Source organism: Aotus nancymaae, unplaced genomic scaffold (assembly GCF_030222135.1).
Source record: "Aotus nancymaae isolate 86718 unplaced genomic scaffold, 86718_ANA_hifiasm-v0.15.2.pri h1tg000079l, whole genome shotgun sequence".
NCBI lineage: Eukaryota > Metazoa > Chordata > Mammalia > Primates > Aotidae > Aotus > Aotus nancymaae.
In genome coordinates, this window is record NW_026988494.1 from 13,157,796 (window position 1) to 13,181,531 (window position 23,736).

At 34.2% G+C, this 23,736-nt stretch overlaps 1 protein-coding gene across 1 annotated transcript in view; it reads right to left on the minus strand.

Annotated features, from left to right (window-relative positions):
• The window catches only part of SGCZ (sarcoglycan zeta), a 1,161,665-nt gene that overhangs the window by 653,699 nt on the left and 484,230 nt on the right, over positions 1 to 23,736 (minus strand). The gene's annotated exons all lie outside the window — the stretch shown is intronic.

Consider the following 23,736-nt stretch of genomic DNA (forward strand, 5'->3'; position numbering starts at 1 on the left):
CATGTACTCAGAGATGTTCATCACTGTGATACTCACAATAGCAGAGACATGGAATCAACCCTAATATTCATCAATGGTAGATTGGATAAAGAAAATGTGGTACATGTATACCATGGAATACTAAACAGCCATAAAAAAGAATGAAATAGTGTCCTCTGCAGCAACATGAATGCAGCTGGAACCCATAATCCTAAGCAAAGTAACACAGGAACAGAAACCACATGTTCTCACTTAATGTAAGTGGGAGATAAACACTGAGCACACATGGAGATAGACATGAGAACAATAGACACTACAGACAACCAGAGTGGGGAGTGCAGGAGGGAGGCATGTATTGAAAAACCACCTATTGAGTACTATGCTGACTACCTGGGTGATGGGATCCATACCCCAGGACCTCAGTATCACACCATATTTCCATGTAACACACCTGCATACGTATCCCTGTATCTAAAGTAAAAGTTCAAATGAAATAAAACTTAAGTCACCAGAATGAGGCCTAGTTTTCTTGCAAATGTAGGTTTACATGATTATTTTGTTTAAACCGTTTAATTCCAAGCTAGTAAAATAAAGTGATAAATGTTAGCGACTTTTTAGTCATGTGTTCATTCTATCTTCAAGGTTTGTGAAAAAAGAAAGAAAAAAGTAGTAGAGGAAATCAGAGAGATACAGATGAAGATGTAAAGACAGAGGAACAAAGGAATAGAGAGCGATTCCCTAACTTTCTGTTCCTCTCCCTTGTAAAACTTCTTCTGCACAGCAGTGTGTCACATTCTCAGACACTTATTTTACTAAGGACAAAGTTAATAATGTGATGATGGATGATAAGATGGTTGGCAGCATGGAGGTATTGCAGTGTGGTGATGATTTTGGTCATTGCGGCAGAATAATGACAGCATATGAATCCACTTATGTAGGTTTAAAAAAATCAAGTGAATCTACTTCTAAATGAATGTGTTATCAAAAGAACTTGATGGCAATTTTGAAAACACATGGCTAAAACTATTAATTAATCTTCTGAATCAACAAAGACAGTGTTTTAATCCCTATTAAAACAAGGCACAAAACTAGAAACTTAAAGCCAGACATTCATTTTCTTCAAATGTGTAAAATGATTTAGGAGAGGAAGCAAGTTTAAAACACATGAAATATATATATATATGTATGTATTTGTGTATATGTGTATGTATAGGCATATATATGCATACATATATGTATATAATGTACCTATGTGTATATTAAATGTGTCTATTATACATATATTTATATGTGTTTTATGTTATCCATGTATTACATGCATATATGTATATAATACATAATTTTCTAATTGGAGCAAACATTATTCAGGAAAAAGCCTCTCCAAACAGTCTATAAATAGACTGTTAGTGGTTCCTTCAACTTTCATTGCCTTTATAGCCACACACAGGTCATTGAAGCATAATATGATAATGATGAGTTCAGACCACATTAATGGATTAATTCTTAAGAAGAATGAATAGCCTAGTGCAATGAATATTTTATTCACACTCTTGGTGTTAAAGAACAATTGCTTAAAGTCAATGAAATCTCAAAAGAACTATATATCAATTAAATTATGTTGTAAAACTAGTGTATGAGAAAAATGTGTCTTATCTTTAGTAATCATTCTAAGGCTAAATGTGTGGAGAGCAAAGGCTTTCCAGTATTTGACCCTGAACATTGTGTCCTGCTGTACTATTTAGAGGCAAGGGATTGGAAACAATGCTAAAGAGAAAGCAAAGTGGAAATACATGCATATGTATATGTATGTGTGTACATATATATGTGTACACATATATAAGTGCATATATACACATATATGTGTATGCATATATGTATATATGTGTGTATATATATGTTCTAATTTTATTTTCTTTTTCTATTGTGAAGTCTTTTAAATATAAAAATTCAGAGAGAATAGTATAACCTCTATTGAGCTTTCATGGTATACTGTAAAATCTTAATAAAATTATCATATTATTATATTTACTTAAAATATCTTTAATAAAATGAAGGATAAGATAATGATGAAATTCATATTCTGCTCCTCATAAAAGCTATTTTCCTTCTATATCTGAGAGACAACCACTATATTGAAATTCATTCACATTATTCAATTTAATATAAGTAATGAGAGTGAAGATAAAATAAGACCAAGAATTTCTTTTTCACCTACAAATTATAAATGAAAAAGTTACAACTAAATGATGTATATATATTTTTTATTTTTAGGAATACATAATAGTTATACATCTTTATGGGACATGTTACATTTTAATACTAGCATATAATGTGTAATGATTAAATCAGGGTAATTGGGATGTCTACCACCGTAAACATTTATCATTTCTTTGTGTTAGAAACATTTCAATTTCACTCTTCTATTTATTTTGAAGCAAACAATAAACTATTGTCAACCATAGTCACTCTGCTATGCAACTTAACACTAAATCTTATTTCTTCTAACTGTATTTTTGTACCATTAACCACCCTCACTTTATCTGGTCTCCCCACTACATTTCCCAGTCTCTGATGACCATCATTCTACTCTCTATCTCCATGAGTTCAACTTTTTTAGCTCCCATATATGAGTGAGAACATACAATATTTGTCTTTCTGTGCTTGGCTTATTTCACTTAACATAATGTTCTCCAGTTCCATCCATGATGTTACAAATGACAGAATTTCATTTTTCATGGCTGAATAATATTCCAATGTGTATATAGACCATATTTATTCATTCGTCTGTTGATGGACACTTAAGTTGATTCCCTACTTTGTTTACTGTGTAAAGTGCTGCAATAAACATGGGAGTGCAGTTATCTCTTTGATATATTTATTTTCTTTATTTGGGTATATACCAAGCAGTAAAACTGCTGGATCATATGGTTGTTAACAATTCTAGTTTTTTGAGGAACTGTTTTCCTTATGACTATACTAATTTACAATCCCACCAAGTGTATGAGTGTTTCCCTTTCTCTACATCATTTTTAAAATCTGTTATTTTTGGCCTTTTTTATAAAACAATTCAAAATGGGGTGAAATCTACAAAAAATAATGAGAAGCAAGAAGCATGAGAATTTAAACAATGAGAAGCAAGGGGCAAAAAACTGATAATATGAAAGGAAATTTAATGAACATTTTATAAAAATCAATATTACTAACACCTATTTCTGTATTAAATGAAAAGTGAATTAAATTTTGGACATCTGTATCAAGGGAAATAGAAAAGGAGTGTTTTCTGAGTAGTTACTACAAGCATGAACTACACATAGAACACCCCATGTACTACTTAAAAGGAAGATTGAAGTATACAAAAGATTTAGACTTTATTAAAATAATGTATGATTATGAAATTACTTAAAGACGGAAAGGCAATTACTGAAAAATTAGAAATGTCACAGTACCTTTAAACTCAGCAAAAACATACAGAAATAAATATTTGCTTTTTCACTTACTATAGTAAAAAATTATTAGATAAGATTTTGAAATTTCAGATACAAATTAGACACATTATTGAAAAGTTACACAGGAAAATTAAAAATAAAGGAGCAGAAAAACATGTCATGTACTTTATATAATTTATTTAACAAAAGTTGTTTACATATATATTTCAAACAAAATTTTAGATGGAAAATGCTATTGTGATAAATACGGTATCAATTGATGAGGAAAATATAGCAATTATTTGTTTCCCTTGGCCATAAACTCAACCAATAAAAATAAATTTAAAATTCACAATATTAATGAGAGACTTAATAAACATATATCAGAAATTGGGAGGTTAAATATAGAATAGATTAATAAATGTATAAACAACTTGAAAAGTAACACGGTTAACAACTTGAATGAACATGCAAACCTGCAACAATATGGTGTTTTACATAGGATAAATTAATTCAGATATAAACAATAAAAAGATGATTAATAAAGTAAATAATTATAATCTGCCAAATATTCTCTGACAAAAAGAGGAAAAACTAGTGTCTATTATAAATACTAATTAGCAAATAGCAAAGAAAGCATTAAGCTAAAAAACTTATGAGCTTCACTAATCATGAAAGCAAAATATGATTAATTAGACTTTATCAAAATTTAAATGTGTTGTTCATCAAAAGACACCATTGAGATGTTAAATATTCAAGCCACAGTCTGTGAGGAAATATTTGCAGTAAGCTTATCCGGTGAAAGACATTAAAAAAGAATATCTAAAGAGCTCATATAAGTAAATACCAAAAGAAAAATAAATCAACTAATACAAATAAAATTTATAATAATAAAAATACCTGAATAAACACTTCACCAAAGAAGATGTATAGTCAATAATCTCATGAAAAGAATGCTCAACATCTTTACTCAACTGGGTTATAAAAGTGAAAGCCATAGTTAGATTTTATTTGAATACTCTTTAGAAGAGCTTTTGAAGTTTAGACAGTTTCACCATGTAAAATGAAGATACTAATTCATCGCTGCTGGTAAGTTGAATGGCAAAAGTACTTTGGAAAACTGCTTGGCAGTATCTTATAAAATTTAATATAAATCTATGTTATGACCCAGCAATTTCACTCCTAGGTATTTCACAAGAGAAATGTAAGCATGTACAATAATGTTCTTTTTAGTTTCATACATAATCGTTCAAAACTGAAGAAAATTCATATGTCCATCAACAGATGAATAAGCTATGTGTGTTACACACATAATGAAATATTACTCAGCAAATCAAAATGAGTAAACTACAGACACATGCAACAGCATGAATGAACATTAAAAAATACTGTTAAACAAAAGAAGCTAGACCACAAAAGATTACCTACTTGATGATTTTATTTATATGAATTCAAAGACTAGGCAAAATTTATCTATGGTGATAAAAATCAGAAAGTTGTTACTTCTGATTGATGTCTGGAAAGAAGTAAGATGGAACTTTCTGGGATGATAAATATGTTCTAAACTTTGTACCTGTAGGTGTGTGCAATATCGAAACTCATTGAAGCAAACACTTGATTCTGTGCCTTTTAATTTGTGACAATTTTCCCTAAAGATAAATTAATGAGATTTATCTATCTAAAAAGCAGAAAATATACAAAATTAATACATTTATTTAAAGAAAGAAAGAAAACTAAAGGGTTAAGCATTCATCTTAAAACAGAAAAACAATATATGAAGGAGTATAACCAAGAGAGTGGAAAGAAAATAAAACAACAAAAGCCAAAATTAATGAAGTAAAAAACAAAAAAATCTTTGACAATGATCACCAAATAAATAAATAATTTGTAAGGACTTAATGACCATGAAGAAAAGCCATAAGAATGAATTATAAATAGTAAAATAATGGAGATTTTATTAGACATTTGATATATTTAAAAAAATGATTTTCAGCTCCATAAACTTTGAAATTCTGATAAGGAGAAATTTTTAGAAAAATGTGTAATAAAAATTGACACAAAAATAGAAAAATCATTTATCTATGTCTCAATTGGTATAAAAAATCATTAGATCAAATTCAGCAATATGACATTCCACGCATTATCTGAAAGAGTTTCTCAAACATGGTAACAGGCTCTAAGAAATTAAATGATCACTAGGTGACACTACAAAACAACGTTGAATTTGTGTAGTGAGTAGCAAATACATCCCAAGTTCTAAAGCAATGGGGCATGCTTCAAACTGAGCCACGATCAGTTTTAGAACTAATTTTATAGAAAGTGTTTGAATGTTAAACACTATCATGTGAATCTGCTTATGTTCCTTTCATGCTAAGTCTGTTTCCCTGAATAACCTCGTTTAGTGACCTAGTTTTAAAATTGCACTTTTCAATTTGATCACTAGGCAAATTAAGCCTTCAAAGAAGGAATCCAGTATCTAAAACTCATATTACCATCTGACAAGTTGATCTCCCTCAAGAAATCCATTTTATCAAAATGTAAACTAATATAAGATGTCTAGCTGCTCGAACACCCACACCACTAAATTGACACCTTTCTTCCAAGGTGTTATTTCTAATTTGATATCCCCAATGCATGAAGTAGCCACACCCAGTCACAATAATGGGTAATGATTGCCCAGCAAAGCCTTGGCTGATCCACACATACGGATCAGATGAATGAACCTTTCAGTGTTTATTCTTCACACTTCTATCATGCAATTGTGGTTTGAAGTGTACCCACAAAATTCATTCATACACTGAAGCCCTAACCCTCAATGTGACTGTTTTTGGAGATATGGCCTTTAAAGAGGTAATTAAGGTTAAATGAATTTGTAAAGGTGAGGACTTAATTTAACATGACTGGTGCCTTTAAATGAAGAGAAAGAGACATCAGGAATGAGTGTGCAGAGAAAAGGCCATGTGAGAACACAGCGAGAAGGTGGCCACCTACTAGTCAGTAGAGATGCCTCACCAACTCTGCTTGGCACCTTGATCTTGCACTTATAACATTCAGAGCATTAAAAAAAAAATCTGTTTAAGTAATCAGTCTTTAGAAATGATACTCAATCTGAGTACCAGTTTTTCTAGAAATTTGTTATGGCAGTCCTGAAAAACTGATAGGTATTTATATGCACAACAGTGCTCAAAACCCACCATTCTAGTGAAAATATAGTGCCTTTTAAGGCAGGGCGAGGTGAACGCATGCCTGTAATCCCAGCCCTTTGGGAAGCCAAGACAGGGGGATCAATTGAGGTCAGGAGTTCAGGACCAGCCTGGCCAACATGTTGAAACCCTGTCTCTACTAAAAATACAGAAATAGCCAGGGGCAGTGGCACAGTCCTGTAATCCCAGCTACTTGGGAGGGTAGGACAGGAGAATTGCTTGAACCTGGAATGAGGAGGTTACAATGAGCCGAGATCTTGCCTCTGCACTCCAGCCTTGGTGACAAAGCGAGACAGCATATCAAAAAAGAAAGAAACAAACAAAAACCATAGTACCTTTTCAGACAAGTTTGGACCCTTGACCATCATCTCATCAAGAAAATCTTGTCTGCTCTCACCAGTAGGTGAGAAATTTTCCGCAGTGCTGCAAGAAGCTTTATGGTACAACTGGTACATTCTTTTATCTGGTTAATATATTATTAGTTATTCATTTGAGAAAAAATAGAGACATAGAGAAAAATAAAGAGAAAATGTATGGTAAAATTATCACCATACATACATTTGTACATATACTGGAGTGAAGTGAGGAGACAGGACATATAAGGATAAGCAAAAATTAGTAAAATCAATTAGAATGCTAAAGTGCAATTTGTTCTTGCGCATGTTTTGACATTCTTTTTTCTTATTCTGAAGTGTGTGCTTTGACAATACCTCAAGCCCTAGCTAGTTCTATTACAATACATGACAGTGGACTCAGAAGAAGGGTATCAGAAACAACATACAACCCTAAAACAATCCTAAGTATTTGATATTTGATCTGCTGACATCAGGTTCTGCTTGAAGGGAGAGCACATGGATGTTGGGAACTGGAAACTGTCACTACAACCCTTTTCCCAGATCATTATATGTCGCTGGGGACTGGAGCCAACATGTTCACCAAGGCAACTTTGTTCCCTAGGACTTGTGCCTGTCTCAACAAATCTATGTTGAATTGGAATGAAATTGATGTTAAACACAATTAACCATTTTATTTCTCAATTAGCAAAATGAATAAGAATGCTGTGCCTGTTCAACTCAACAATACTTGTAGAAATGTACTTTCATTAATCACGTTTTACCACATTTTCTTCTCCATTGTTTCTTTGCTCTGTTTATATGACTCCTCCCACCTTTTCTTCTCCAGCATTCCATTTCAGCGTACAGGTGACATATTTTGCAACGATGACATATTTTCATTTTTGTTCATTTCTGGGTCAATCTGTTATTAAATTCTACTTCCCACCAAATCTCTGTGACCATTTCTTTTTCAAAAACAGTTACCCAATCTGAGTACCATTTTGTCTACAATGTTCCTTTCTGCTGGATGGTCTCCTAGAGCTCTCTCCTCAATACATCTAGCAGATCTCTGACCTACATTATGTTAATAACTTTACCTATCTATCACAAGACTCTTCTACTCAATACTATTAACGTGAAATATGACACTAAAATGAAGTGTTAAAGAAAACCAGGAATTAAAACTAATCTCAGGCCAGGTGCGGTGGCTCATGCCTGTAATCCCAGCACTTTGAGAGGCTGAGATGGGCAGATCACTGGAGGTCGGGAGTTCGATACCAGCTTGATCAACATGGAGAAACCCCGTCTCTACTAAAAATACAAAATTAGCTGGCTGTGGTGGCACATGCCTGTAATCCTAGTTACTCAGGAGGCAGAGGCAGGAAAATCGCTTGAACCTGGGAGGCGGAGGTTGTGGTGAGCTGAGATCAGGCCATTGCACTCCAGCCTGGGCAACAACAGTGAAACTTCATCTCAAAAAACAAAAAAAAAGTCTCAATCATAACTGCAATTCATCTAGAACTTGTTAAGCTTTCTCTTTAGAAATAATATTGCTTCTGATCTTAGCCTTAATGCTGGAAAAAAAAACACTATATATTCTGATTACTTAAGTGATAACAGGATCTAAGTCCTTTTTCATTGCCTTCTCACTCTCTGTAACTCTCTTCTAACAGCTTTAGAACACATCCCTGCTTGCAGCTCTCATTCTTTTCAAGGAAAGACAGGATACTACTAACCCTGCTAAGAAGTGGTATTATCTAGGTGTGGACTCCCTGACCCCAAAGGCTTCCTCACCTCCAACTAAATTGTTTCCACTCATTCTTCTCTCGGCACAGCAGCTAAGAAAGAAAATAAATATATAAAAATAGATGGCTAGTTCTGTATAAGAGAGTCATGGGGAAAATTATTCAAAATGGTCTCAAGTGCTCTAAGCCCTCTGCATGTTTAGGAAGCTGGAAAGTCCAGTCCCACCTGAAGGTATCAGAAACCTGAATGCTAAGCCCCTCACACTCCACCACAGGTGTAATCAGCAAAGCATGGAAACATCTGATACAGTGATTCTGACAAGTTACCTAACCTCTCTGAATAGCTTGTTTCCTTTCTAAAATGAGGGAAACCTATACACACAAGATTGTGGAGAAGACAAACACAGTAAGTTACACGGAAGTACTTTAAAAACTGCAACCTGCATGAAATTGCAATTATCTCTCTTTTCTTTTGTCTTTAAAATGAGACAAAACTATGCACTAAGTCATCTTTTATGCCAGCATATAGTGAATGCCCTGACAATGATGTCTTGGACATCATGTTCTAAAACACATTTTTAAAGTAGTATCTACAAATAAGATTTACATTTATTATACATTAGTTTATAATTTAAAAAAATGTTTTAACCTCATGTTTCTCATGCTTTTTCATCTGGAGCTGCTCTCAGGGACTGTCCCTCTCAGGGCTCTATCACTCCTAGAGATAGCAAACAACTCACCTATGAGCATGACTGACAAGTAAAACAATCAATCCAGAGCCCATATCTCAAACAGTTCCAGCTTTCAAAGGGCCACTACCCACCTACCCTAATTCACTTTGGGCCACTACCCATCTGCCCTCGTTACCCCAGGGCCAGGTATCAGGTATCTAGGCACAATCTCGGCAGCTGCAGAGTCCACCAAAATTATTCAGACTACCCAATCCGAAGCAGCTCAGCCTGCTCACCTTGTCTCACCCATTCCTTCCCATGGAACCACAAGTGAGGATCTTCTGTGTTTCCTTCTCATTCCCTCTGCCTCCTAACCAACCCTAGTGCATCCCCACCTGGCCCTGCCTAACGTGCTTTGATTCCTGTTTCTAGAAATCTGTGAATACAGAAACTTCTTCTTTCTTGACACTCTGTCCATATCTGAGTCTTGTCATACCTGATTAAAACATACTTCAGTTACCCTTTAAATGAAAGAAGAAAAGTTCACTACTATTAATTCTAATGAATAATTATCTTCCTTGAAACTTTTCTTGTTAAATCTGTTCTTCTTTTGTGAGATACTGTATCTTAAATTAGGCTACATGAATCACTTCACTTGTAATTACAACTTGTTATGAAATATATTTAAAAGCATTGATATTAATGCAGCTATGCTAACATGAGGGAAAGATGGAGAATTTAAATAACAATCATACATTTAAAAGGGTTCCATAAGAAGCCACAGACCTCAGGGTTAATTTTAACTCCGTTGTAAAAGGTTGCTACAAAATAGAATAAATTAAAGCAATTTCAAGCCTTTGAAACCACATTTGTTAATCATATACCCATGAATATCTTATCTTGTGCCTGTGGGTAGACACTTGTCTGGATAGTGAATCAAAGCAAAGAATAAACCCATGTTGAAAAGACATTTTATCCTCCACTATCTTCAGTCCATAAATCAGTTAATGGAGAAGCTGAACTAGTTTACTAAACCATTGTGTTTAGCATTTATGTACCTTGAAAAGGCTTTGACATAATCACAGAAGCAGCAATCACGATGCTGTTAAGATCAAGAAGTCAGAGGAGGAATTGCAAGGCTCTGACATACATTTAGGAACCAGAATAGCAAATGTTGAAATGTACTGTGACTGTGGTAACCATCTGAAAAAGAATACGACAAGATTATATTGTGTTATCAAGATTGAATACTAAGATTGTAAGTTTAGCAGAAGATGGTAGGAAGAGAAAATAAGATAACTGCAAAACTTAAATAAAATAAGAAGCATAAATCATTGAATAATAAATGGTAAGAAAACTCCAGCAATAGGAAATCAGAATATTTGAAGCTAAATTTAAATGAAGTTCAAAGAAGTGCTATGAGAATTTTCGCATTTGCCCTGAAACTTTTATACCAAAGTGTTTCTTTTTATACCTTCAAAGAAGCACAGTAAAGGTTAACAACCCAAGGAACTTAGTATTTTTTGCCACATTTCAGGAATATTTGCCCAGTAGTCTTTTTTTAATGCTTCACATATGGATAGAATATTGAGGAAATATTGAGGAAACAGTCATTTCTTCTTATACTGATAATGTGAAGTAAAGAGGAAATTCAAATGTGCTGTGTCTTATCACCACCCTCTTCAAACACCCCCTATATTAAGTGTTCTTGATTATACAGTATTAAATACGAAAAGCTATTATTATTTTTAATGGTAATAAGTAGTTCCACTCAAAGTATAGTATTTTTTTATCCTTCACTGTTACACTAAAAATTGTATGTAGTGTGTATTTACCATAATTTAAAGAAATTTGAAATGCTAAACAATTACATAAAATGCTGATAACTATTTTTCTCTTGTTTAACATGGTATGGGAATTGATATTTTGATTCATGAAATGTTGAAATAATAATTGCTTGTTATGTATGTAGTGGAGCATCACCTTCAAAGTAGTCAGTGATAAGTAAACAGCTTATTCAATTAAGTATGAAGCATAGAATATACAAAGACTTTGTACAGGAGTATAAATTTCTTGCCCTATATGAATCTCCAAAAAGACTGTAGCAGTCATGAAATTTTGATTTTGATGTTTTCTCAGAAGGAAAACTGGTGCCTAGCAGTTTTGGCCAGTACTTAACCCAAATTATTTTGTGATGGTTAATATTAGGTGTCAACTTGATTGGATGAAAGGATGGCTCCATAGCTGGTAAAGTATTGTTTTGGGGTGTGTCTATAAGGGTATTGCCAGAGGAAATTAATGTTTGAGTCAGTGGACTGGGAGGGGAAGACCCACTCTCATTGTGGGTGGGCACCATCCAACTGGCCACCAGCACTGCTAAAACAATGCAGGCGGAAGAAGGTGGCATAAGCTGACTTACTGAGTCTTCGGGCTTTCATCTTTCTCCCATGCTGGATGCTTTCTGCCCTCGGGCACTAGACTCCAGGTTTCCGGCCTTTGGAGTTCTGGACTTACACCAGAGATTTCCCAGGCCTCTTGGGCCTTTGGACACAGACTGAAGCCTGCACTGTTGGCTTCCCTACTTTTGAGATTTTTGCACTGAGACTGAGCCACTACTGACTTCCTAACTGCTCAGCTTGCAGATGGTCTACTGTGAGACTCACTTTGTGATCCTGTGAGTCAATTCTCCTCAATAAACTCCCTTTCGTATACCCATCTATCCTGTTAGTTCCTCCCTCTGGAGAATCCTGACTGATACATACTTAATAATATGAATATAAATATATTAGCATAACAGGTCATGGATACACAAATAATGGAAAATTGTACTTTGTGCTATTAGAGAGGCCTTGTTGACAATCATATCAAGGAGGAAGTTAGCAGGGGTAGAGGCACCAAGAGTGAGCAAAGCCATTCCCAACCGAGTGATCAGTATGAGCAAAGACAACAAGATGTACCTAAAGTTCATCAACTATTAAGAAAACTTTGATAAATGTAGATGAGTATGGAGATTTCAAGAAGGCAATATCACATCACAGGATGTGATTTCTACTCTGCGTTTAAGCCTTCATCTAAAGTCTACAGATTACAGCCTACCATTGTTGGTGCTTTTGGTATGTTTCCAATTCCAGAAACATGAATGAATATATGAGCCACGTTTTATAGAGGCTCAAGTAAACCACCTTTGTTCTTCTGGTTCCAAAATTTCATGTATCTGAGAGCCAATACAGCACCAGTTTGTGTAACTGGATCATCATCACAATTAAGCAACATAAATTCCCTTTAAATAGTCTGCTATATTTTTTTGTTAGTCGTTAGTTGTTGTATTCTACATTAAACTTAAGAAATTATTTGTCTGAAAATATTCCTAAAGCAAACTGGCTATAAAATCAAAACGAATGGATAAATGACATTTTTAAATTTTTATTTATTTAATTTTAATTTATTTTTCCATAAGTTATTAGGGTACAGGTGGTGTTTGGTTACATGAGTAGGTTCTTTAGTGATGATCTGTAAGACCCTGGTGCGCCCACCTCCTGAGCAGCACACACTGCACCACATTTATTGTCTGTTATTCCTTGTCCCCTCCCCCTTCTTCCCCCAAGTCCCCAAAGTCCATTGTGTCATTCTTATGCCTTTGAGTCCTTATAGCTTAGCTCCCACATATCAGTGAGAACGTACAATGTTTGATTTTCTATTCCTGAGTTACTTCACTTAGAGTAATAGTCTCTAATCACATTCAGGTCACTGCAAACACTGTGAGTTCATTTCTTTTTATGGCTGAATAAAAAACTAAAAGTAGTACCATTTGATCCAGCAATCCCACTACTGGGTATCTACCCAGAAGTAAAGAAGTCATTATTCAAAAAAGATACTTGCACATGCATGTTTATAGAGGCACAATTCACAATAGCAAAATAGTGAACCAACCCAAAATCAACGAGTTGATTGCCCATCAATCAACGAGTGGCTAAAGAAAGTCTGGTGTGCGTGTGTGTGTGTGTGTGTGTGTGTATAAAAATTATATATAGAGAGATGTATATAGGATGGAATAAATGACATTTTTCTTCGACGGTAGAGGGTTTTTAGAATCCTGTGTTGTTGATGATAGGATTACAGATAATGTTAATTTTATAAAGTTGTTCTTAGAAGTTTAGAAGTTCTAATGAAACAAAAACCTCAGAATCACAGATAGTCAATTGAAAGCAAGCTAATGGGACCCATTTTTGATTGAAGTCAAGTTGCACATTTTTTAATTGCCACTGAGAATCCAAGTTTCTTAATTTCAATCAATTCTCATTCAACAGCTAACATTCACTTGGCGCTTATGTCTCAGGCACTGTATTACTTTGGTGGGGCTGATATAACAAAACACCACTGATTATGTGGCTTAAGCATTTTTTCAAATTTATTGTCTCATAATTCTGGGGGCTGGAAGTCCAAGATCAAGGTATCGGCAGGACTGGTTCCTTCTGAAGCCTCTCTCTTTGGCTTGTTTGCAGATGGCCATCCTCTTTCTGTGTATTCATATGGCCTTCACTCCATAACTGTATCCTATTTTCTCTTATGAGGACATCAGACATATTGGATTAGAGCCTACTCTAATGACCTAATTTTAACTTAATCATCTCTTTATAGAAACTTTTTCCAAACACAGTCATATATTGAGGCACTATAGGTTAGAATATCAACATATGATTATAGGGAGGACAGAGTTTATTTCAGTCCTTACTACAGTACCTTTTAAGGTACTGCATTAAATAGTTTAGATACATTATTTTATTCTATATTAAAAGCCAACCTATCAGATATGGTTTCATACATATTTTATAGATGAAGAAAGTAAGCAAGAAAATGATAAATAATTATCCCAAGTTCACACAGGTAGTGAGGCAGAAAGCTGTCACATATCAATCCCGGCTGTCACACTTTACTATCCATACTGGTGACATCCACACAATATTGCTCTTGAGATGACCTCATCTTCTAGATGAAAGTGATCTTATGCAAATTCCTTTAGGATCTTTACTTTATATCACAAACAAGTCTCTGTTTTCAACATTATTTTCCATCATTTATCTTTGTTCTAAGAGGGAAGCATCTTATCTTTTTGACAAGATTTCATAACATGCTAGAATTTTCCCATCTTGTGTAGCCTCAGTATTTTCCTTTTCATAAGATTTTCATGGTTTCCTTTCTCTTTCATCATGTATGATCTAAACCACTCTCAAAGATTCTCTTTCCTATCCCATTTGCTATCAAATTGCTTTAAAAAAGTAAAAGATATAAGTGACTAGCTGGACCCAACTGATTAAAAAAATGTTTTTAATTTTTCTTCCCCAGTGAAACTTGGATTAACTAAAAACCCTTTTATTAGTCTGCCCTCATTAGGTGCAGTGTACCTAGTTCATAAAATTTGCTCTGCAGTTACTATTCTGATACACCACTCTTAAGTTTTTGTCTGACATCTCTTATGGTTAGCAGAGAGTTTACATGACTTTCTAAAGCCCATTTGGGTTTAATAGACTGAGAATATTTTATTCATTAAGATTCCTTCAGAGGAGTCATGATATCCCAAGGACATACAATGGTAGGTAATAAAAGTTGGTTGTTAAACTGCTTGCAAAAGAAGATAACCCTACTAACTATGCCTTTGATGTTCCTGTGAGTCTGAAAATGAGAGGGAGAATGGGCCGCAGGACAGAGGATAGGTAGAAATTGGAACAGCCTGAATTGCTTTGCCTACTGCAGATAAGAGACTCCACCAGATTGGCTCTCTCTGAGAAGAAGAACCTAGAGTTATAAATTTCAACAACTATGATTGATGGCTAACAGGCTGACAAGGGACCTGAAAGAATGTGCATGTATCATCAGGGATTTTAAATGAGTTAGTTGTGGAGTATAGAATGTACCGATATTTATCTGTTTCTCTGAAAAACCTTTAATAGCTATGTGTTGTTAACTGCTAGTGTGTTTGTGTGTGTCTGTGTTTGTGAAAGAGAGAGAGAGAGAGTGGTTCTTTAGGAAAATTAAAAGAGGCTCCAATTTTTGAATCTAGGTGGAAAATAAGATTTAAGAGCCATCATGATAAAGGGTTGGATAATATCTAAATACAGCATCTACGTATAAGACAATAATAATGGTAAAAATTAAACATATAAAAACAAGTTTCTAGCATGCTATTCAATGTTTCTTTAAATTATTCACTGCATTTATTCATATTCAATAAGTATGTCTATATAGAGAAATAAAATTGGAGTCCATTAATTATCTACAAATTTGGTATGATTTAAAAGCACTTTTAGATTACACACACACACACACACACACACACACACACACACACACGGCTTTCAGATTTGTTATCCAGATTACCATTTTGGAATATAGAGTTTACATACTCTGTCCCTCTTTTTTGTTGAATCCAAAAATTATCCAATAGCTAAATAGTACACACCACAAAACTCTAATACAAAATTATTTATGGTCTAAAACTGACCAGTATTGGTCATTTTTAATGTAAACTCTTCTTTGTCTTGTATTGGTTTTCCTTTTAGAAAAGTACTTTATTTCTGTACAGTCATGATATAATAAGTAACAAAATCCTTAAGGATGATAGTGATTATTTTATTTATAATTAATCTTCCTCCTGAGAGACACAACATTAAAAGGAAAGAGAAAAGTACACTTTCTGATGTGAACGTTATGCACATTCCAGAAGGAATACTTATCATACAAGGTCAACAGGGGCTTCCATTTTTATTAAAAGTGCTATCACAGTTTCCCATTTAATTTTATAACAACATAACATTCTGTACCACCCACCAAATAGATGAGGTAAAACTTAGTTCTTATACAATAAGCATCATCTGCATGTGGAAATGTTCTCCCTAGCTCCTATTACAAGCACATCCATAGGCTTAATACAAAGTCAACACTTTATTCTTTATTGATGGGGTCAAAATTGGCAGTTAAAAATTTGAAGCATATAACAATAAAATGGACAAGTGATCGTAGCGATCAGGCATTATACAACTTCTAGAAGTTACTTTCAGCTTGATCTTAGATAATAGAGTCACTGATTTTAATATCTCTCCTGGAAACTAATAAAAGTTTATTCCAAATCAAAGATCAGAGTATATTAAAGAGCTTACCTTTTTAACCAAGATGGTTGGAATTCTTCAAATTGCTAATTCCAGGGAAAGATCCTCAAGTGACTTAACAGTGACCTTGACTGTGCTACACCATGACAGGTTTGCCAACAATCACACATCCATCTGTAGGTAGGTGTGTGTGTATTTTTCCCTCTCCTTCCTTTTATAACCAAAGTTTTACTTCACAGGCTACCAAAGGAACTAAGATGATGCTGTCTTTTTTAGTGGGACCCTGTGGATTGCTCATAAACACATTTGGTAAGTTGGCAAAATATTGTACTATGAATGTCCACTAATGATGTCCCATTGTTTTTAAATCTCCTTCTCAGTGTGGAACTGCACTAATTAAGAGCTGACATAGGCACAACTCAGTTTCCTGAGGTGCCACACAGTTAATATTCGTCAGTTCTGTGCTTTCTCAGTCGTCCTGGGATTGCTAGAGTGCTTATGCCATACTTTGGATCACATAAGGGAATAAAATTATCTCTTCTATTTGAGCACTATCTTCCCCTTTGCCTGGAGTTGATCTGAGGTCTTCCTTAATATAATTTTTTTATTATACTTTAAGTTCTGCAGTACATGTGCAGATCATGTAGGATTGTTATATAGGTATACTCATGCCATGGTGGTTTGCCACATCCATTAACTTTTTAAAGTTATCTTCGCAAAAGAAACAGGTAGATGTAAGGGCATATGCTAAGTCAGGAATCCATTTATGTTTAAATGTATAGGTGGAGGTTTTTCTCACCAGCACTTTTAAGACGACATGGATAACTCAGGATAAAGCATGTAAACTATTATTCTGCAACATATACCATCCATCAGCATAATTTGTCATTAAAAATAATTGGCACCTTTAATTATGTACTTATTTCAGACATAAAACATTTGATTTCAAAAGCAGATGAGGGAATAAAGGTTTTCTTGTTAAATTGCAGTAACTAAAAAAACAGATGCTAAAACCAAGAATATATATGTCTAAAGCTTGTGTGTGTAACCATTAAACAATACTGATTCACAATGGCTTTCTTGTCTTCCAGGGAGAGGTGAGGGGATCCTTATTCTATCTCCTGCCCTTCCTTTAATTCACCCTATATTTTGGAGAAATAACCACTTATACCTAATGGACATCTACGAAAATTAAGCCCATCTTTTAGACCATCAGCTAAGAAATCAGCAACGGATTTTATTATGTTTGCATTTATAGTAGATCCTTACAAAGGAAGCATTTAAAGCCTCTTGTATATATTTTTCCATTCTATTCTTTCTCTCTTCTAAATAGATGACACTTCATTTGTTTCACATTTTATAACAGATAAGCATTAAATTTTTCCAAATAGTTTTAAGCATTTTAGCTTCTCCGTAATATAACATTTATGGTAATAACTAATAAGCATTTACATTCAAAACATTTATAAGCTGTTATTTTATGGAACTGCTAAATGTGTAATTTGAAAAATCATAACAAACTAAATGCTTCTTATATTATTGTCAAAATTGGTTGGCAATAAACCATACTAGCACAATTTGTGCAAAAATATAAAATGTAGATATTTTTCTAAATTGCTTTTCCAACAGTATGTCTGAAAGGACAATTAAATGCGGTATTTGAACACCATGAATCATTAAATACATTCAAAGTATTGCAAGAAATATAGAAAGACTTAATTATGTCGGTAAAGCTTAATTAAATGATCTAAGAAGTATAATAGTATCAATATCAACTTCTCTTTTAATAACTCAGTTTAATCACAAAACTTTTTCAGAAGCTGTTCCAACTCCCAAATAAACTTAACATTGCAAAATTTAAACTATTTCAATATTCCTATCTTCTTAGTTTCACATATTGATAATAAAACATAATTATTTAAAGCATAATTATTTATTGATTTCTGATTACAATAGTAAGAAAATGATAACTGGAGTATAGTACTGATTTAGAGGAAAAAAAACTAGATCACACCCTATAAATATTCATATATTCTAGACTAGAAACAGGAGCCTAAACTTTATACACCACACTAACAATCCAAACTTGCAATCAAATAAACCATCTGCAGTCAGTCTAATGATCCATCTGTGCAGGCATTTAAACACTGACAACACAGGTGAGCAGTTACAATAAATTGCATGAATTAAAATACCTAAGCACTTATGCACATGCACACACACGCGCACACACACACATACACACCTCAGCAACTGATGTTAGTTTTATAAAATTAACAACTTTAAAACTCAACTATGATTTAGTCTTATTGTACATGTTGCATTTTCTTAGTCTTGCCCATGTAGATAATAGGGAAAATTTAAGCACCTATGCCATCCATTTAGTGAGTAAAGACAATTTGGAGAAATCAAGTCACATGCCCTTTTTACAATATAGGAAATTTGGGGAGCTAAGGGTAGACTTGCTGAATTATCTATTCAATTTACTTTAAAATATGTAAAACTGTACATATTATATATTAACATACATAACCCAGATAATCTCATTCTTCCTAAGCAAAAATTATAGTACATAAATTTACAGTGTACTTAATGAAAGGGAAGATGTTCATTGATACAAATACTCCTGAGGATGCAAAGCACTAGTCAGCGACTAGTTTTAGTATACAACGTAAGGAAGAGTTTAGAAACATTTACATTTCAACTATGAATGTATGTTACTTGCATATTTACTCTTTACCTTTATCACAATGTTGAGTTTCTGACTAAACCTGCTTACTAATAGGAATAAATATTCAAAAGTTATTTTCCAAGAACCAAGCACCTAAAACCTTGAGACTCAGTATGATCTTCATAGGAAACTACATTTGCTACAATGTTTGTGTCATAAGAGTTTAAATTTTCTCAGTAATTTGCTGATCATGACCTCACTAATCTACTTAAGTAATTCAAATATCATAAAAGACTGTGGATTTTCTTAGAGTTAAAAAAGATAGGCACAATCAGTACATTCTTTCTTTAAAATAATTTTTTTCTGAATACAGTCATGATTATTACGTTAATTTTTATGAAAGCCCCCAAATTTTACCAGTCTATGCTACAGAATTCCTATTTTATAGACAGTATCAAATGTTATGATTGGTGATATTCTTATTAAATATACTTTACCATTAATTTACTACTGAACTAACCATGAAAACTATGACTTTTTGAATATTTATGTACTCATAAGTTCACATTTTGAACAGTTTTAAATATTAAATCATTTATGGAATGTTATTTTTACATGAAAATAACTTTTTATATGTTGTGCCCCATAGAAAAGTAAAATGAATCAGACTTACATCCTTTTTTCATTACTTTAAAATAGGAAGCAAGCTTGTACTCTTTTATTTTGTAAAGTTAGTTGTAGAGTAGGGGAAGAATGAAATATTTAAGTTTACTTAGGAATCTATACATAAAATTGTGATATGTGCATAATTTAATGCAATAAAATTGAAAATATTTTAGAAGAAGAGTGAATATTTCCCCTAAATTTATCCTTTCCTCTGACACCTATCAAGTTTATTCAGCCATATCTTGGGAAACCTTTTTATTCTTTTTGCTTCTTGCAAAAACACCAGAAACTAAAGAATAAAAGTCCCTGAGAAGGAAAGAAGATAATCCAAAATTATCATGCTCATGCACTTTAAAAGTGATAACTATTCAGATAGAAAATAATTGTACAGTGAAATTCAGTGATAGATTAAATCCTTCTGAGAATTCCCCATGTATTTTGTACTGGGGATAAGGAATGACAGGTTTTCTTTGTGTGGTGTTTCATAATCTTTTCCTATAGCAAATATTGTCTCTTGAATTCTCTCCTACAGGTTTTACATGCCTGGAGAAGAGGCTGCACCCACAGACACATGATTTTGAATAGCCACAGGATTAGATATTGGCAAGGGTTTCATCTGTTTTAGGCTTCTCAAAAAAAACACAAACCACTGCTCAAGGAAATAAGACAGGACACAAACAAATGGAAAAATATTCCATACTTGTGAATAGTTAGAATCACTATCATAAAAATGGCCATAATGCCCAAAGTATTATAGATTCAATGCTATCTCCATCAAGCTACTATTGACTTTCCTCAACGAACTGGAAAAAACTACTTTAAATTTCATATGGAACCCAAAAAGAGACCAAATAGACAAGACAATCCTAAACAAAAAGAACAAGGCTAGAGGCATCATGTTGCCTGACTTCAAATTATACTACGAGGCAACACTTAACCAAAACAGCATGGTACCAGTACCAAAACAAAATATAGACCAATGGAACAGAACAGAAGCCTTAGAAATAATGCCACACATCTACAACCATCTGATCTTTGACAAACCTGACAAAAACAAGCAATGGGGAAAGGACTCCCTATTTAATAAATGGTGTTGGGAAAACTGGCTAGCCATATGCAGAAAACAGAAAATGGACACCTGCTTTACACCTTGTACAAAAATTAACTCAAGATGAATTAAAGACTTAAATAGAAGACCTAAAACCCTAAACACCCTAGAAGAAAACCTAGGCAATACCACTCAGGACATAGACACGGGTAAAGACTTTATGACCAAAACACCAAAAGCAATGGCAACGAAAGCCAAAATTGACAAATGGGATTTAATTAAACTAAAGAGCTTGTGCACAGCAAAATAAATTATCATCAGAGTGAACAGGCAACCTACAGAATGGGAGAAAATTTTTGTGATCTATCCATCTGACAAAAGGCTACTATACAGACTCTACAAAGAACTAAAACAAATTTACAAGAAAAAAATCAAACAACCCCATCAAAAAGTGAGCAAAGGATAGAACAGACGCTTCTCAAAAGAAGACATTCTTGCAGCCAACAAATGTGGAAAAAAGCTCATCATCACTGGTCATTAGAGAAATGCATATCAAAACGACCTTGAGATACCATCGCATGTCAGTTGGAATGGCGATTATTAAAAAGTTAGGAAACAACAGATGCTGGAGAGGATGTGGAAAAATAGGAACACTTTTACACTGTTAGTGAGAGTGTGAATTAGTTCAATCATTGTGGAAGACAGTGTGGCGATTCCTCAAGGATCTAGAACCAGAAATATCATTTGACCCAGCAATCCCATTGCTGGGTATATACCCAAAAGATTATAAATCATTCTACTATAAAGGCACATGGACATGTATGTTTACTGCAGCACTGTTCACAATAGCAAAGACTTGGAACCAACACAAATGACCAACAATGATAGACTGGATAAAGAAAATGTGGCACATATAGACCATGGAATACTATGCAGTCATAAAAAAGGATGAGTCCTTTGTAGGGACATGGATGAAGCTGGAAACCATCATTCTCAGCAAACTAACACAAGAACAGAAAATCAAACACTGCATGTTCTCACGCATAGGTGGAAGTTGAACAATGAGAACACATGGACACAGGGAGGGGAACATCACACACCAGGGCCTGTTGGGGGTGGGGGGATAGGGGAGGGATAGCATTAGGAAAAATACCTTATGTAGATGATGGGTTGATGGGTGCAGCAATCACCATGACACACATATACCTATGTAACAAACCTGCACGTCCTGCACATGTATCCCAGAATTTAAGTATAGCAAAAAAAAATTAAAAATCATAAAAAGAATTCTCAAAAACCACCATAGGGAGCATAGAGAAAATTGAAAGGAGTACAGACAAAGAAAGAGCCATTGTTTCCTGCAGATTAAGCCTGCAGAACAACATACACTGCACAATGTGTTCTTCTCTGCTTTTGTTGAAAATGCCAAAAATGTCCCTATATTATTCTAGAGTACAGTTGATATTTCTGTTTGGACGAACAGGTCTATAGACCCGAATGTATTCCAAAGCTTTTCCCTTGAGGCTGTCTGCCCACACCCAGATACCATCTTCTATTGGTAGGGCTTGGTCTGCCTTGGTGGATGTCATTTGGATAAATTCATCCCTTTCAAATTTTACCCTGGACTTCACTCCAACTTCCTTTTTTCTGGAGAAGTAATTGAATTTATTTAAAAATAAAATCAGTATCTCTGTGGAAGGCCTTTTGGATAGAGAAAGGAGAATACTGGATCTGTGTAGAGGTGTAGTCCATTTGTATATGGTGGACAAGAAAAGTAGTTTAATTTGGAACTACTGGTTCAGAGAAAGCTCAATAGGAAAACTTGTAGAATTACTGCAAAAAAACGGAAGCTGACTTCCCTCGTTAAAAAATATTCAATAAGAGATTATTGCGGAGGAAACACCTTTTAGTCACTGGTTAATTCATTCCATATGGTAATTATGTACCAGCAGGGTAAAGTGAAAAAAGGGAATGTAAAAGGTTTTCTTAGAGACTATCATCTTTTCTTCTCCATTCAGCTTTTCATTTTATAATAGCTTTTATCATACTGTATTAAAACATTGTGTTCAGATCCATCATTCTGAATAGACTGACATCTCTTTGAAGGAGTGTTTTGCCTGTCATGATTATGACCCTAAGACTTAGCTCTCCAATAACAATTTTCAAGACTGGATATTTTACTCTGTATTATGTAAATGGATTATTTCGTAACAATTTTTCATCCTCTCCTGCCATTTTTTCCCTGACCATAAGCTTCAGTTTCACTGTCTCTACCTGCACCTTTAGCATTTCCCTTTCCCTGTGCAACTCACTCCATTTCCTGTTGATGATTCTAACACTGCTCTGTGTGTGTGTGTGTTGAATCAGAAAACACATGTTAGCTGCCGCCCCCATCTTAACTCACATTCTGAGATATGTCCCAGATGCAAAATGCAGGACAGTCACTACTCAGGTTTCAGGAGGTCAACCCAAATCTTTTGAGAAGCTAGATCTGTCTAATACATATTTATCTGTCGCCAAGAGCCTTGTGGAAATTCTACAGAGATGATGTATGATCAAAATATTTTTCCTTAGCCAGGGATGGTAGGTAGTGTATGCCTTAGTCACATCTACTCTGGAAGTTGAGGTGTGAGGATGCTTGAGCCCAGGAGTTGGAGGCTGCAGTGAGCTATGATTGTGCTACTGTACTGGGTGACAGAGATCCTGTCTTTAAATACACATACACACACAAACACACAAACACACACACACATGTTTACATAATGTATGTATGTATACAAATGTATGTGTATATATACACACATACATATACACGTATGTATATACGTACATGCCACATATATACATATATGGTATGAAATTTGACCTGAGAAACGAGAAGAAATGACAC